General features: G+C 43.1%; 1 protein-coding gene and 1 long non-coding RNA gene across 8 annotated transcripts in view; one reads left to right on the top strand and one right to left on the bottom strand.

Annotated features, from left to right (window-relative positions):
- Positions 1-2,845: 2,845 nt before the first annotated feature.
- Positions 2,846-16,511, top strand: part of MAPK6 (mitogen-activated protein kinase 6) — a 50,464-nt gene continuing 36,798 nt past the window's right edge. For 2 of the 6 annotated variants that reach the window (XM_011230573.3, XM_019804453.2), the window contains exon 1: positions 13,942-14,183. The gene's annotated coding sequence lies outside the window, so the exon portion shown is untranslated. Of the gene's footprint in view, positions 2,907-13,579; positions 13,727-13,941; positions 14,184-16,511 lie in introns of those variants that run through there. The other 4 variants (XM_019804452.2, XM_002923840.4, XM_034660969.1 and 1 more) reach the window with 4 other exon arrangements.
- LOC117802368 lies at positions 4,545-14,249 on the bottom strand. Of its 2 annotated transcripts, XR_004625634.1 has the most exons (4): positions 14,123-14,249; positions 6,295-6,456; positions 5,591-5,653; positions 4,545-4,820 (listed from the first exon to the last, which is right to left on the bottom strand). It is a non-coding gene; the product is annotated as an uncharacterized LOC117802368 (long non-coding RNA). The 2 variants fall into 2 exon arrangements; XR_004625635.1 differs by lacking the exon at positions 5,591-5,653.

The raw sequence follows: 16,511 nt of genomic DNA, 5'->3' as shown, positions 1-16,511 counted from the left end.
CTGTGGGTTGTCTTTTCACTTGATGGCATACTTTTTTTTTTAAGATTTTATTTATTTGTCAGAGAGACAGAAAGGAGAGAGAGCACAAGCAGGGGGAGTGGCAGGCAGAGGGAGAAGCAGGCTCCCTGCTGAGCAAGGAGCCCAATGTGGGACTCTATCCCAGGACCTGGGGATCATGACCCGAGCCAAAGGCAGCCACTTGATGGTATTCTCCAAAGCACAAAGCCTTTTAATTTTGATGAAGTCCAAATTACCTATTTTTCTTTGGTTGGCTATGGGGTTTTTTTTGTTTTGTTTTGTTTTTTAAGGTTTATTTATTTGTCAGAGAGAGAGAAAGGAGAGAGAGTACAAGCAGGGGGAGCAGCAGGGGGAGCAGCAGGTGGAGGGAGAAGCAGGCTCCCTGCCAAGCAAGGAGCCTGATGTGGGACTCAATCCCAGGACCCTGGGATCATGACCTGAGCTGAAGGCAGACGCTTAACCGACTGAGCCATCCAGGCGTCCTTTATTTCTCTTAACATTTTAATCCTTTCCTCTACCACCTGCCAAGACATTTATGGTATTTTGGTTTCCCTTAGCATGGGTCATCACTTTTACCATGCTTCATAGAAGCCTTCTTACTAGCAAGTTTGCACCATTTCCTGGGGGCTTTCCCAGGGTGTAAATTTTATACTTTGGGAGAGCCCACACAAATTGTTATCTAATCTCATGTTCTATCCCCCTTTAATCAAATACCCTCCGAATCTATTCCCACATGTATTCCCCAACCTCCTGCAGTGTGTGCTGGTTAGATCTTTTTGCTCCTTTGGGATCTGATTTCTTTCCTTCCTTATCATGCCTAGCATGTCCCCAGCTGGGTTATGCTACCCCTTAACCCTAGTTATAGATTTAGTGGATAGGAGGGTAGGTGGGGGCAGATCCTGAGGGGTGACGTGTTGTTTTGCCGAGAGGCCTTGGCATTGTCTCAAACAAGGGGAATATGCAGCTCTTAGTAGGGAAGGGTAGTTCACTTCTGCAGGCTCAGAGGGTCAAGAGAAATCTGGGAATTCAAGATTTTGGGGGGTATCAACTCAGATGTCCCCATTCCACGTGCCAGGGTCTCATTCTTTCCCACCCACAGTGCTGTCTCTAGCACAGCAGACCTAGTTTAGTTGGTTGTTCAGAGCTTGGCTACCTGATGATTTAGCTCCATCTGGTCTTCAGGTTTCTCTGCTGCTCTGCAGGTGATGAAAGCCTCTTGCTATGAAAGAGACCTTCTGGCTCTCACACTTGACTTTCAGCTGCCAGCTAGTCAGTCTCTCGGCTTTTTTATTTCTTCGTCTGAAGTTTCAGTGGAGCTAAACAATAACCATCCAATCCCCTTATAGCTCATACTTTCTCTTTCACTGGTATACTATCCCAATTCACCACTGGTGAAAGTCTTAACAACTGGGCTACAACCTTGTGCCAGGGGTGATCTGTACTCCACAGTGACAAGGTCCTCCTACCAGCTGAGTGGTGAGTGATCCAGATCCAAAACTCTATTTTATTGTCTGCTTTCTCAGACCTCTCCTGGCTCCAACACGGCAGTGTGGGTTTCCTAGGACGCAGACTCTGAGGCGGACTTTGGTGTTCAGGATAATTATTGGGGAGAGCTCTTGGGATCAACATCTGTGGATGGGAGAGGAAGCAAACAGGGTTGGGCAGAGGTAGACGTCGATCTGAGCTGCAGGTTGATAGCCTCGGCTAACCCCACTGGGAGCTCTGGGGTGGGTATTGCCCGTCAGGGTCGTCTCGCACAGGGCCAAAATAGCCAGACCTTTCTCTCCTTGCCATAAGCAGCCACTGAATTTGGGCCACCTGGGAAAAGGGGCATCTCTTGGGCAAGGTGGCTTTCTGCAGATGAAGCAGACCCTGAAGGAAATGACAGCTGACAGCTGTGTGCTGACCGCAGTCCCCACAGCTGGGCAGTAAGTCCTTCCTTGAAGGGCATCTAGTCCATGCAGCTCAATGTCTGCCACAGATATCATTTCAGGTTACTCTCAAATTGTTCAGGTAAAAAAAAAAAGTTCATTATGCTATACATTATGCTACATGCACAATTTCTCTGTAAGTTTAATAGAAAAGAAGCAAAAAAACCACTTTCAAAATAAAAATCTTTTTTTTAGAAAATAGACATACTTCTATAAATTAAATATGACTAAAGAAACACCCCTATTGCTGATACAAAGAAAGGAAAATGACCAATTATACCTAAATTTTAAAAAATAACAAAAATTAAAAATAGAAATTAAAAAAAAAAAAACAAGCAAGGGGAATGATGTTGAAAGACAAAAATTCATTTGAATGAGTAAAACACACATCACCAAAAGAGCTGGTGGGAAATCGGGCTGAAAGACAAGTTGAGGCTTCATCCTTGCTGACACGACATACTTCCGACTAGGGCAAGAACAGAAAATGCCTGTTTCATCACAGCTAGCCTGGCCTTTAATTTTACCTCACCTCTTCTGAATAGGTAAAGTCTTTTCCAGATTACCTTTAATAGCTACTGTTTCCTATTTTCATCTTCCTTTTGTCCCCTCCCTGTCCAAGGCCATCATGGAACTTGGAATGTGAAGATGTGAGTCTTTGCTCAGCTTCCCCAAACCGGGATGAAAATTATTTTTAGGATGAATCTCTGAGTCACAGGGGGAGGAGGGAAAGAACCATTTTAATCTCTTCCTTTCCCCTCCTTCATAACCTGCTGTACAGCTAAATCATTTTAAAATTTTGTCTTTTTCCCTCTTCCCCAACAATCATTTGCCTTTTATTTCTTCCTTTAGAAACAGTATCTATCAATCTTCACCAGAAGCTTCTAAAAATGGAAGACATTTGTCTTTGCTGAATGGACCCAGGCTAAATTAAAGGAGATTGCCTTAAGCTACTTTCATGTAAGTAAATTTATTTATTGTAATACTGATTGTTGGGATCTGAGAGGTTGGACACAGTTACTCCTCATGCCCTCTTCACTGTTCCCTCTGCTGAACCTCCCCTGGGCTTTGCCTTCTGTCTCTCCTAGCCTCAGAGCAGTAGAAGGCATTCTCGCTTTCTGTGGGGAGATGCAGGCAGAGATCGTGCTCTGGCCGTCCACCTTTGCAGCAACAGGCTTGAGCACATCTCCTGCTTCCCTATTTGACCACATTTCTTTGAGAGACAAATAAGCATGGAAACAGTGAACACTGCACTTTTTAAAAAGTTTCTACCAATTTACACAATAAACAATGGGGAAAAAATCTTAGCCAACTGAGTTACCAAGAAAGTGGGGAGAAAGTTCTATCTTGGATAAAGTAGGCACTTGAAGAATATCTGTGGAATGAATTCAACGAAAGAAGAGAGAACTTCAGGAAACCATGCTTTAACCAGGCAAGCTTCTGGATGAAAATATTAATAGCACTCCTTACTTATGTGGTTGTTCAGCATTTTCAGAGTGCTTTCATGCACATTATCTCAGTGATCCTTGGAACAACCCTGGAGGGAGGTGAGGTGGGTATTACTGATACTGTTAAAAAAAAACAAACAAGATTCGATGATTTACCTTAAGCTAGCAACTAATAAGTGGCGGAACTGGGGCCAGTACTCAGGTCTGCTACCTACGGTTGGTGCCGGGACACCAGACGGATTCTTCAGATTTCAGAGTGGAGCCCTCAAGGATTACTGCTGGGGGACTTGTCTTATTTAAAACTTTCAAGGACTGCTTGGAAGTAGGCTCATATAAAAAAAGTCACTGGGCTGAGATGTCCTTAGGCTCTCCAGAGTAGTAAATACCAAGCAGAAGGATCTAAATTGAAGACAAGACAAATTGCACAAAGCTATGTGAGTGGACAGAAGCATGGCAAATGAGTTTCATTCTGTACTAATTTTGGACAATGTATTTAAGATTGTTAGTCTGAAGCACACTTAAAAGAAGATGAGTTTGGAGCTATGTTTTATTTCAAGAAAGAGAACCGTGAGGGGCCCCTGGCTGGCTCCGTTGGTAGAGCCTCAACTCTTGATCTTGGGGATCAGAAGTTTGAGCCCACACTGGGCATGGAGCTTACTTAAAAAAAGAGAGGGAGAGAAAGAGAACCACAAGTTATTGTTGACTGTTTCTTAAAGTCATATAAAATGCTAGGTCTTGTTGCTAAGAATGTGGAAAATAAAACTGAAAGCATGGTTTTATCTTACATTCGACAAAATGGTAATGAAGCTATACTCGGGATCATGCACCGAATTCTGCCCCAAAACTTTAAAAAAAAAAGAGCCTAGTAGATACATGAGGTCATCGTAAAGGGCCACTAAAATAATCAGATATCGTTCCAAGAAGACAGTTGCTTTAAAAAAAAAAAAGTCTTCAGTGGATATTTGGAGAACATTCTTACCTTTCTGGAGTTTATGTCATAGAGAGCAATTAGAATATTCAAAAACACTTCATTTTCTACAAACATTTATTGAGAGAACATGATATTCAGGCCTCATGCTCAACACTAGAGTTTACAATGAATAAAACACAGAAGTTCACAACCATTGTCAGAGAATACCGGACTGGCTGGATCTTTAGTCCGAATGAGCACAGCTTTTCTTGTGTTTTTTCTGTTTTTAATGTTTTTTTATTATATTATGTTAGTCACCATACAGTACATCCCTGGTTTCTGGTGTAAAGTTCGATGATTCATTAGTTGCGTTTTCTTGTGTTCTTAGTGAATTGGCATTCGGTTTGTGTACTCAGTCTCTTGGGTCTGGTAGGCGTGTGCTGGTTGCCAGAGACCAATCACCCCTGGTGAACCTGCAGTCAAGTTGTTTGAGCTACAGATCTGCAGGACTGGACTCTTCATACCGTGGAGAGGAGAAAGTGAAGTTATTACTTTTATTCATTCATTCATTCATTCATTCATTCATTCATTCATAGCATGCTGTCTGTGCGCAGGGGGAGGGGCAGAGGGAGAGGGAGCGAGAGAATCTTAAGCAGGCGTGGAGCCCTATCTCACAACCCTGAGATCATGACCTGAGCCAAATTAAGAGTCAGAAGCTTAACTGACTGAGCCACTCAGGCGCCCTATGAAGTTATTACTTTTAATAACCTTCTCATTAATGTTTAGTTGTTTACGTAGATCTTACAGACACCATCCTCCTCTGTGGTTAGCATTTCTGAGCTAGGAAGGTACAGACAGCCCCTGTTAGATCAAGATATGTTCCCAAAAGTTGACTTCTAACTTGGTTGTTTGAAACTGAAAATGCATTTTCCCCAGAGAAACAATGTGACACACCAGGGTTAGGTTCTCAGGCCCCTCTTAGGAGCCCATTAGCACATACGCAGCTCTATGAGAGGATGAGAACTGTGACCCCAACATTGTTTCTATGAGGAAAATGTGCACCAGCAGCGGAAGAAGGTCTTCCTTCCTCCCCCACTTCCTACCTCCATGAGTAATGAAGCCACTGTGTTTACTACAGGAAATGCAGCTCCTAGTATGGGTGGCTGGGCACTGTGGCCGCCTTGAATGCTTTACCCACTGGCCAGAGATAGTCTCTCACCTCCCCTGCCCTAAGCCTGTCAGTGAGGGGGGTGGGGGGAAAGGTGGGAAGTCTTTCCCCAACTCACCTTTTTCAGACTAGGGCTGTTGGGATTCTTTTGAGGGGTTCAAAGCCATAATTCCTGGGGCCTCTTTTCCAAAAAGAAAAAAAAATGCAGCTAAAAGTACTAAAACAGAAAGCTTTTTTCCTTTCTTCTGGTCTCTCTCTCTTCACTTGTCCTGGTGTTTTTAATTTAGATAGACAGTTTATTACAACTATTTAATATCATTCCAAGTAAGGAAATATTTTGTTACTAGCCTGAGTTTCATAATTAATTTTTATATTGTACAATGCCAGTTTGAAATACAAGAGCATTTACCTCCTATGTTAAATCACCAAAATGACAATTTCTGTTCTGTGGTTCATACATGCGTATATATTTTCTTCTTACTAGAGCAGTGGGAACACTGCAGAAAACTAACTTAACCATTACTATTTCACTTCATGATACACACACATTCCACCAACACTGTCTACCTTTACCTCACTGAAGAATAAGAAAGGACTGAAAGGAAACAGAAATGTTTTCAGCGTAGGTTGTTGGCTAATACAGGGAAGAAACACAACAAAGAAAGGGTACGATAGGGTTCCTCAGTCTTTTGTGTTTCTTAGAATGCCATTGCCTTCTTTCTGTGTTCAAAGCAAGTTCTGGTTTCAGTGGAAAGCATGGCCTTTCAGAGCTATCAGCACCCCCACTTACTCAGCTGTAGGCATAACACACCTTGTACTTACTTGCTTTATTTCGCTGAGCTCCAGCACATTGTGGGTCTGCCAGAGCTCTGTGCTCATGGGGCACCGAGAACGCTATATGTGAACGGGGCAGCTAGGAACAGGGGTCTTGCATATCGTGTCTTCTCTTGTCCATATGCATGCTCCATTATCTCATCAACTGCACTACAAAGCATGAGTTCAAAGATAAAATTGTTAGGAATTCCAAGGTGGCAGCAATAGAGTATTAAACCAAGCATGGGGTCTTTCTGAATGTGGGGTTCTGTATCATGCCCTGGGTATGGGAAGGGTGGGAGAGGGGGGAGGGGGCCTGTGGCAGCCTAGGGTGGGCATTCACAAAGATAGAGCTACCCAGGGTGGACAGATGGATCTTAGGCCTCCTGAGGGCCTGGGCATTTTCCTTTCAGGACACCACACCTAGGGTATTGTTAGACACCGTAATGGCTTCAGTCAAGACCCCAGGGGTGGGCACTGACCTCTAGGGATGATGACATTTTCGGGAAAGGGTATTCCAGTAGTGGCAATGACCGGTTGGCAAAATATTAGTCAAACAGAAGGTGAGAGATAGGCTTGTGGAAGGCAGGCCTACTAAACCATATTATAAACTAGTTGATAACTTGAGTACTAAGAATGATCAAGGTAAACAAATCTTCCACACAAGATTACTTAGAGTTACAGATAGTGATTCCCTTCTTCCCCAAGTGACAGATAGCTCGTCTATTTTGGAGTGCAAAAGGGAAGAGAATGACCTTGTAGAGTGGAAGCCGCGTTGTCCCCACAGTTCAAAATATTCATCACTCCCTGTGGATGGGCTGAAGGACATCATGTCTATCCTTTCCTTTTATTTACAGTAGTCATGTGGCAGAAGCCTGGGTTGTTCTCAAAATTACTCCAATAGGTATTTCCCAGTACATTTAAGTGTTTAGTTACATAACCATTATTCAAGAAGTGTACAGATCTTTGTTTCAGAAGGCAATTTTATTACACAGAAAGCCTGGCTTTGTCTACAAAATTTAAGTAGCTTACTGCAGCTTTTATACAAAATCCCATTTATCACAGCCTGAGAGAATGATAAAATGTTTATGAAGTGTTTACCTGAAACAGGCTACTTGGTGGAAACTTGATAAATGACACTATTACCATTCTCCTTAGGGGAAACCTCGTTGTTGTCCCATCAAATTAAATGTGGGATCTCTGATTTTCATTTATAGGGGTCTCCCACTGCAAAAAAGCATTCAACGGATCTGCCTCTTAATGAACTTTACATACAGCTTCAATTGATTTTGACTGAAAACATTCTCTTCATAATTTTTTTAAACTGAAATTTATTTATTTATTTGAAAAAGAGAGAGTGCGTGCATGTGCAGGGGTGGGGGGAGGGGCTGAGGGAGAGAATCTTCAAGCAGACTCCCTGCTGAGCGAAAAGATGGATGCGGTGCTTGAGCTCATGAACCATGAGATCGAGACCTGAGCCGAAACCAAAAGCTAGATGCTTAACCCACTGAGCCACCCAGGTGCCCCCCTTCATATTTTTTTTTAAAGATTTATTTATTTTAGAGAGACAGAGAGAGAGAGAGTGCACGTGTGTGCATGTGTACAGGGGAAGGGGCAGAAGGAGAGACTCTCCCACGACCCATGAGACCACCACCAGAGCCAAAACCAAGAGTTAGCCCTTTAACAGAGCCACTCAGGTACCCCGCCCTTCATAATTTTAACTACAGTCAATTCACAGATTCACAGATTCTGTGTGCAAGTTTGACTGCTTGTTTCAATTTATTTGTCCCAAAGAGTCTGTAGATGTCAATCCATTAAGAACACAAGAGAAGCAAAATCAATAGTCAGCATTTTCACAGTCGTTTGCTGACATGCACAGAGTGGTGAAAAATGTGTTGTCCTATGTGTATGTTCCCACTGAGGTTGAACGAGGCAGTACTCTGCCTTCTTGTTTCAACTCACATGCTAGAAACAAATGTCTTTTCCATGGTCTATTTAGTGCCATGTTTTTTGCCCTTTTTTCTTCTTTGTTGGTGATTTAGCTATTTAAAATGGCCTCCAAGCATAATATTGATGTGGTGGGTAGCGTCCCTAAGTGTAAGAGAGAAAAGGTGTGATATGCCTTCCAGAGAAAATATGTTAGATAATCTTCATTTAGCATGAGTTACAGTGCTTTTGGTCATGGGTTAAATATTAATGAGAATCAGCCATATATATTAAATTAGGTGTCTTTAAACATAAACACACATAAAACAAAATTATATATTGACTGGTTGACAAAAATGTTGTGACCAGAGGCTTGCAGGAAACTAATCCTGTATTTCCCCTAGGAGCAATGCCTCAGCAGTCACTAATTCAGTGTTCTTGGTGATTTTATAGAACAAAGCTACCATGAACAAAGATTCAACTGTACCTGGCAATGAATTTCTTCAGTGGAAAGTTATTTTATTTACAAATCAAATTACAATGTGTTTTAGAAACCAAGTCTAAGAGAGCCATCATTTTAAATTAAGAGTATAAACACAGACACATAGAAGCTTTAAGTTAGAGAAGACCTTGGATGTTCTCACCTCTCTGCAGGCCCCACCTTCCCCCATCAATTCCTTTTATAGCATCGCTGACAGGTGGCCATTGTTTTCTGACTGAATGCTTCCAGCGATGTGGATGAAGTTCACTTCACCAGAAGTCCTGTCCACTGTGGCTCAGTTCCAATATTCAAACTGTCCTTTCTTACGCTAAGCCAAGATTTTCCTCTTGGAAATTGCCCGCCTGATGGTTTTGATCTGAACTCCAGAGCAACATGGAATAAATCAACTCTCTCCTCTGCGTAAGAACCCTTTATCAGATCTCTTTTCTGCAGGTGAAAGTAGACCCAATTCCTTCATCTTTTCTTCAGAGGACAAGATTTACACACTTTTCCTGGATATCTCTTCCGAATGAATCCTAATTTTTTACATATGGTAGCTCTTTTTATGTGATATCTACATTTGAACACCTAAGTTCAGAAATCCAGAGCTCAATAGCACAGCTCTGGTACCCCTGTAACTTAAATGCTGTTTTACTTTAACACTGTTTACATTGGTAGTTTTTTAGGGGTTGCTCACACTGCATGAGTATCTGTAACTTACTGTCACAGTATCAGGTCAAGCTGAATCTCCCAAATCCTGGCCCTTTTCAAATGATTTTTTTTTTTTTAAGATTTTTTATTTATTCGACAGAGATAGAGACAGCCAGCGAGAGAGGGAACACAAGCAGGAGGAGTGGGGGAGGAAGAAGCAGGCTCCCAGCAGAGGAGCCTGATGTGGGGCTCGATCCCGTAACGCCAGGATCACACCCTGAGCCAAAGGCAGATGCTTAACGACTGCGCCACCCAGGCGCCCCTCAAATGATTTTTTTTAAAAAAGATTTTGTTTATTTGAGAGAGGAAAGAGAGTGAGTGAGCATGACCAGGGTGGAGGGGGTAGAGGGATAGGGAGAATCAGACTCCCTGCTGACTAGGGAGCCCAATGTGGAACTCCATCCCAGGGCCCTGAGATCATGACCTGAGCCAAAGTCAGATGTGTAACCAACGCAGCTACCCATGCACCCCAGGAAGTGGTGTTTCTTTGTAGTGATTTACTTGAAAACAATCCATGACTCCTATTAACGGTTACATTTTCCCAACACACTGTGTTCAATGATTTTATACTGTAAAATTTCCAGGGACTGGCATCAAGCTTAGTGGTATTTTCAAAATCTGTTTTTCCCTCCATCTTGCAAATCATGATATTGGCAATTTATCTTAATAGGAAGATAGTAATCAAAAGAAAAAGATAAAACAAATAGCTAATGTGGGAATTTAAACCCAAACAGGTGAATTGGGAGCTACTGGGTGACTCCAGACTCACCCCTCACTCATCTGAGCATTCACCCAGACCGGGTGATTCTGCCCCAATACAATCACTTGTATTGTCATCTTCTTTCTGTGTCCAGTAGAGACACATTCTCTCCCTTTCTTTTTCTCTCATGCTTAAACCAGAGTTCGGATTGGGTTTTCCATCACTGTGACAGAATTCTGACTTACTCAGGAAAGGGTGGCTCTTAGAGGACATCAGAGTATTGATATCAGATTAAGGATGCAGGGCAAAAAAAATAATGGATTCTCCTACCCTCTCCCTATCTCCAGTTTCTTGTTCGTCTAACCTACCCTTCCCATATAGGCCAGAATCGTCGGTCTAAAACACTAGTTGTATCATCTAAGTGCGTCTCCGAATACTTCCTTTAGCATAAATCCAAAAGTGTTGGCATAAAATCAAGGACTTCTCAGTCTGGTGCTAACTTGTCTTCATTCCCCAAAGCCTGTCAGATTTCTTCCATTTCCAAAGTGTGCCCCGCACACTCAAGCCTTTGTTCATTTTAAAAATTTTTTATTATTATTTTTACTTTTTTAAAGATTTTATTTATTTATTTGAGAGAGACAGACAGTCAGCAAGAAAGGGAACACAAGCAGGGGGAGTGGGAGAGGAAGAAGCAGGCTTCCCAGCGGAGCAGGGAGCCCCCAACATGGGGCTCGATCCCAGCACTCTGGGATCACGCCCTGAGACGAAGGTATACGCCTAACGACTGAGCCACCCAGGTGCCCCCTTTGTACATTTTTTTTTTTAATAGGCTCATGCCTAGCGTGGAGCCCAATGTGGGGCTTGAACTCACAACCCTGAGATCAAGACCTGAGCTGAGATAGTCAGATGCTTAACTGAGCCACCCAAGTGCTCTGCCATTGTATGTTCTGCTCTCTCATTCAGAAATCTTTTTCCTGATGCTTCCTGATGGAATCAAGCCCAGCTCAGATATTTTCTCTTCCTGTTGAATCTTTCCTGATGTTCTCATTAATTGTTCCTTCCAATAAGAGCAGGTAATTTGCATTTCTGCTCTGGAAGCACTCATCTCATGCTGCTTTATGCTGTACTTACTTGATCCTCTCCTGCATTACTCCACTACAATAGTGGCTTTCAGACTCTTTTAACAATTGCATAGTTTGTAGCAATAATGGGCGATAAGTAGAAATACATTTTACATTGTTATCCAATTGGCACATTTATATATACCTTACTTCATCAAGTTTAAGAAATATGTCTATGTTAATATTTCTGAAATCAGGATATAGCAATAGAGTATCACATTCTGATAAGAGACTTTGCTTCCTTTTTTGTTGTTTTCGCTTTCAAACAATAGTACATAAAGTAATGGTGTGTCATAATTTATGACATTTCAGACTTGTTGAAATATAGTACGTAATGGAAACAAAAGTTTCACAAAACCATACTTAACCCTTTATTGCGGGCAATGCTCTCTAGTTTTTTGCTCTATTTCCTTAAGGAAAAAAATGCTGGTCATAATCCACCAAAATCACTCACTACTTACTACTGGGTCATCACCTGCAGTTTGAAAAAATGAGAACTGAAACTCTTTACTGCCACACAATAGGATTAAGAACTAAGACCGACTACAGTAACAGGACTTTACAACTCCACCGTTTGCATAAACATGACTTGAATTCCAAGAAATTCTTGCCCAAGAAGATGAAGTTGCAAATAACTTAATTGCAGTTTCAGGAACTTCCTCAAAGTCTATTTATCTGAACAATAGACTACTGACTGACACAGCCTTCATCAGGATAAAAAGCCTGTTCCTCAACACAATTACTCTTGGGTTTATCAAACAACTGTTTACTCTTCTAGGCTTGCTTCAAAACTCTCCCCTCCCTGTAATCATCCTAAATGATTATATCACAAATGTAGTCCAATCGCAATCACGCTTTCATTGAAAGACTTGTCTTAAACCAGATGCCCTGAATCTTTTAACCATTCTACACTTGACCTCGCTCTCTGAGATGCTACTAAGACTCTGTCAACATAGTGGTATTACTTGCTGTTGCAAGCAATAAACTTAGCTTTGTTTGATCAACAGGTTCTTTCGTTGGTCTTTGCTGGAAGTCAGGAGCTGACACTACATTATAAGCTCTAAAGGGAAAATGCAGTATTTATTTTCCTCCTGCCTCCTCCTGGTGATTAAACATTGATGGACAAGGAAGGAAAGGTGTCTCAGGGATCTGAGAGTATCCTATTGCAGGGGCAGTAGGGATTTATAGTAGTCACAGGTAAGGAGCTCTTGTTGCAGAAAGGACGCAACCACCAATTAGAAATCCTGTGGTTGGACCAGGCCTTCCCTTTCTCTTGGTTTTATCTGCTCACCATCTCCTCTTCACACCTAGTACTCAGATGGTATTATTTAAATATAAAAAATAGGAAACATTCAAGTTCCATTCCAACCACATAACTTCAAGCTACTATGTGATCTTTAAAGTTGTTATTTGCCTCAAGCTTGAAGATGTGCCTAATAATGGATAAGGGACTGCCAAACGTTTGGTTCTAATCAGAAATGATTAAGTCATTGAAAAAACATGCTGACCCGCGTCTCTAATTTCATAAATACCTACATAAATTTCCCATAAACACTGGAAGGCTCCTTGGACCCAATAAGCCATGGTAAATAAAAAAAGTCTATTCTCATCCAAGTGCTCCCAAGAAGACACCAATCTGCATTTCCCACTACATCTCACAGTACACCCCTTCCCAAATTCTACGACTCAGGCCTAGTCCCAGCTCAGCAACAAGCCAGGTGCTCTCCTCCGTCCTGTTCTCGCTCTCACAGTTCCCTCCGCTCTCCCCCTCGCCTCCTCCGGTTATATTGGGCTCCTTCTGATCCAGCTGAAAGGTCACCGGTGGCGACCTCACTTAGAAGCCTTCCTCCGTATCCTCAGGCAGAATTAATGACCTTCTTAGCATTTGGCCTCTAACGTTTGCCTGGTACTTCGGCTGTTGCCTTCCAGCCAATCCATCTTCAGGCCCAGCCTTTCGTGTTCCCGGCCCATCCCTGGGCACATGGAGGAAGGTTCATTCCTCTTGGATCGCCCAGTGGCTTGCGAGTCTTACGTGCGCAGTAAACACCCTCCCCCTCCAAGGAGTTTGGTCACTTTGAGCTGTAGTGATGGGGTAAAGGCAGAGGTAGGAGGGCCCATCCGCCCACCTCCCCGCCAGCCCCCAGCCCAGCCCACCGCCGGCGACTGACGAGACCGCGTGCCTCTCCCGCCGCCCCCGCAGCGCGCGGAGCCCAGTCACCAGCGTTGGAAATTCCGGCGCGTGCAGGCGCTCGGGGCCGGGCGGGGGCGGGGGAACCCGTGGAGTGAGCCTGTGACGCGAGGGGGCGTGGCTCACGGAGACTCCGCCCCCTCTCCCTCGCCCTCTCTCGCGGGTCGGGGTTACATGGCGGCGACTGCGGCAAAGCGAGAGCCTCGGAGACGCCGCTGCCGCCAGCACAGCCGGAGACCTGAGCCGACATTGGGGGCTGTCCGCGGGCCCCGCACTCCCTCGATGAGCCGGAGAAGTCCCGTGAGTGTGTGTGTGTACGTGTGCGGGGCGCGCCGGCAGGGAGGCTCGGGAGGGCGCCGCGGCGGGCCCGGCGACGGCGGCGGAGCCGGCTCCCTCCTCCATTGTGTGTGACCCTCCGGCGGCCGCCGCTCAACAAAGGCGCTTTTGTTCCGTCTCCGGCCCGCCCGTCCGCCGGCCCGCCCGCTCGGGCCTGGCTGGCGCGTCCCCGCGCGGGGCGGGCTAGGGGCGGCGGCCGGGAGGGGCGGCCCGGGGAGGGTGAGGTGGCGCGAAGTCTCGCCTTCCTGGCACGCTGCCTTCGAAATGCTCCCGCGTCTCCTCCCCCATCCCACTCCGGTGACTCGGCCTCAGCTGACTCCGGCCGGGCAAAGTCTCCAGTGGACTCGGCGAATTGCGTAGCGCGCACCACTCACCCGGCTGGTCTCAGAGCCCCGAAGTCCTCTGCCCAGGTTTTGAGTTCTAGCCGTAAATGAGGTACAGAAAACTTGTCTGGGTCGGAATTCCTAATTTCTTTCCTCCCCCCGCTCCCCCCACCCTGCTGCAGCCTTTCCTTAGCTGCGTTCGGGACGTTGAGCGTTGGTCTGTGAAAGTACCCAAATGGAAACTTGTTTTGTCAGTTCACTAAAAAGGGCCTCTTCACTTCGCTGTGCGTTTTCATCTGACTTGGTGAGGTGCGTTGAAAAGTAAAGGTCTTTTGGCCGCCTTTTGTTCCTTGGCTTAGCAAGACTCAGCGGGTTCAGGTGTTATGTGGGAGCTCTGTGAAGCAGGATCTTTTTGCTTCCTTTCCTGTTTTATTTTCTCTTTTGCTTGCTCATTGGCAAAGGTCCAGTGAAGTGGTGGAATTAGAAGCCTTACTGCATTTGCAGCAAAATTCCTGTTGTTTTCTTCAATGCTAAAAATGCTCTTAAAAGTCAGTGTTCAACTTTTTTTTTTAACGATGTAAGATGATTTGTCAAGGGAAAAAATTAACGGGGAGAAAATGGAGCGCAAACAGCTTCAGAGTAATTTTCTAATTGCTTGATTCTTCTAGCCTTGTTATTTTTTAATTTTAAGGTTCTGATTGGACATATTCTCTCGCTCTTCAACCTTGGGAAACTGAGGTGGAAACAGTAATTTGACTAGAAGAACGTAGGGTCCAGTCCAAACAGGGCTTGGCCCTGAAAAGGAACTACCTCTAGAGTTTCTTCTTAGAGATGTCAGATTTTAATGTTTGAAAAATAATCTTGAATTGGATGGAAGAATCTCTAACATCTCTAACGAGTAGTTGTTCAAACACGTTTATGAAGGGCTTGCTTCCTATGTGCCAAGGGGTGTAAAGTCCTTTCACATAATATATGTTACATCACTTAATAAGAATTGCCTGGTGAAACTTGTAAAATTGCTTATTGGTGTTCTAAATTCAGTAATTGTAGTCATCTAGGAAATATGCCAGATTTGAGCAGGACATGTTTTATTATTTAGATATTACTGTTCAGGAAAAAGAAAACCCATGGGAAAACGAGAATTGTTTCTAAAAACCTTTATATATGACCATATTTTGGAGTTAGGTTCTTGCAAAGGAGGATTAAATGTATGTAGTGTTTGGCTACTGTTTGTGGTTAAGAAAGAATCTAAAGAAGATTGATTTGAAGTTGGGTTAACTTTGTAATAGAAACAGCACATGTTCTAATGACAAGTGTTAATACTAAATGTGTTGCAGTGTGTTTGCATAAGTTCATTTAAACATCGTGAGAATTCATAACTGACAAAATAGTGAGGTTTGCTGACTCAGGGTACATTGTTGAAGGGGATGGGGTCTGGTAGGAGGAAGCTTAGAAGTGCTGCAAGTTTTGAGTTGGGTGATGACTCATACTGCCCACGGACTGCTACGTGGCCCTTTTTTTTATACACTGTATTTTTTTAAATGATAGGGCTAAAATGTTTCTGTCCACATTATAATTCTCTCCAGAGGAGCCACAGTTTCTCTAAATAATGGCTTCTTAAATTGCATTTTAAAAGAAGATCAGATATCCTACAGGTGGACTTCTATAACATTTGTTGAGAGGGAAAAAAAGGTAAAATTAATTGCTGCAATTAAATGTTTGATACTAGCAGTTATTTATTATTGGGAAAGATTTGTTACAGATTATTTATAAAAGAATTTTATGGTGTGAGTAGAAATTAGCCTTATGTTCTCATTGGTAATGTAAAAATTATCTTTATAATATCTACAAATTAGTTTGTGTTGTAAAGGTGCAGAAGTACTAATTGGATATAACTCTGAACACGAGCATTTCACCCTGACAACTATACAATAGTGCTTTCTCCCGATCTATATGAATTTTCTGTATGAATTTATGATATATAAAAATTTTCTGTTTTAATAAAGACAACTTGAAGTAGGTATTGTTATAGGCACTTTTCCATTAGTCTTTTTTTTTAAAGATTTTTAAAATTTTTTATTTTTAAGTAATCTCTACACCCATCATGGGGCTTGAACCTACAACCCTGAGATCAAGAGTCACATGTTCCACTGACTGAGCCAGCCAGGTGCCCCCATCAGTCTTTTTTAAAGATAAGCAGAATGTAGGGTTCCAAATTTAGGACCTACACTGAAATTTGATAATAAGATATTTTGACTGATTTTTAAAAGCCATCATTTAGCAGGTTGGCCTAAAATAAGATTGAGGGGGAAAATAAGATTGAGGATAGCGGCTTGTTTTAAAAGTGAGAAGAAAAAAACTCCCTGTCCCTTAGGTTTCCTTTGTATACTATTTATCTTCTCAAAGTGATTTATTTGAAGAGTTTTGTAGGTAGTAAAGT

This window comes from Ailuropoda melanoleuca, chromosome 5, assembly GCF_002007445.2.
Source record: "Ailuropoda melanoleuca isolate Jingjing chromosome 5, ASM200744v2, whole genome shotgun sequence".
NCBI classification, from domain to species: domain Eukaryota; kingdom Metazoa; phylum Chordata; class Mammalia; order Carnivora; family Ursidae; genus Ailuropoda; species Ailuropoda melanoleuca.
The sequence above is the reverse complement of the archived record's forward strand: the minus strand, read 5'-3'. Positions and strand labels throughout refer to the sequence as shown.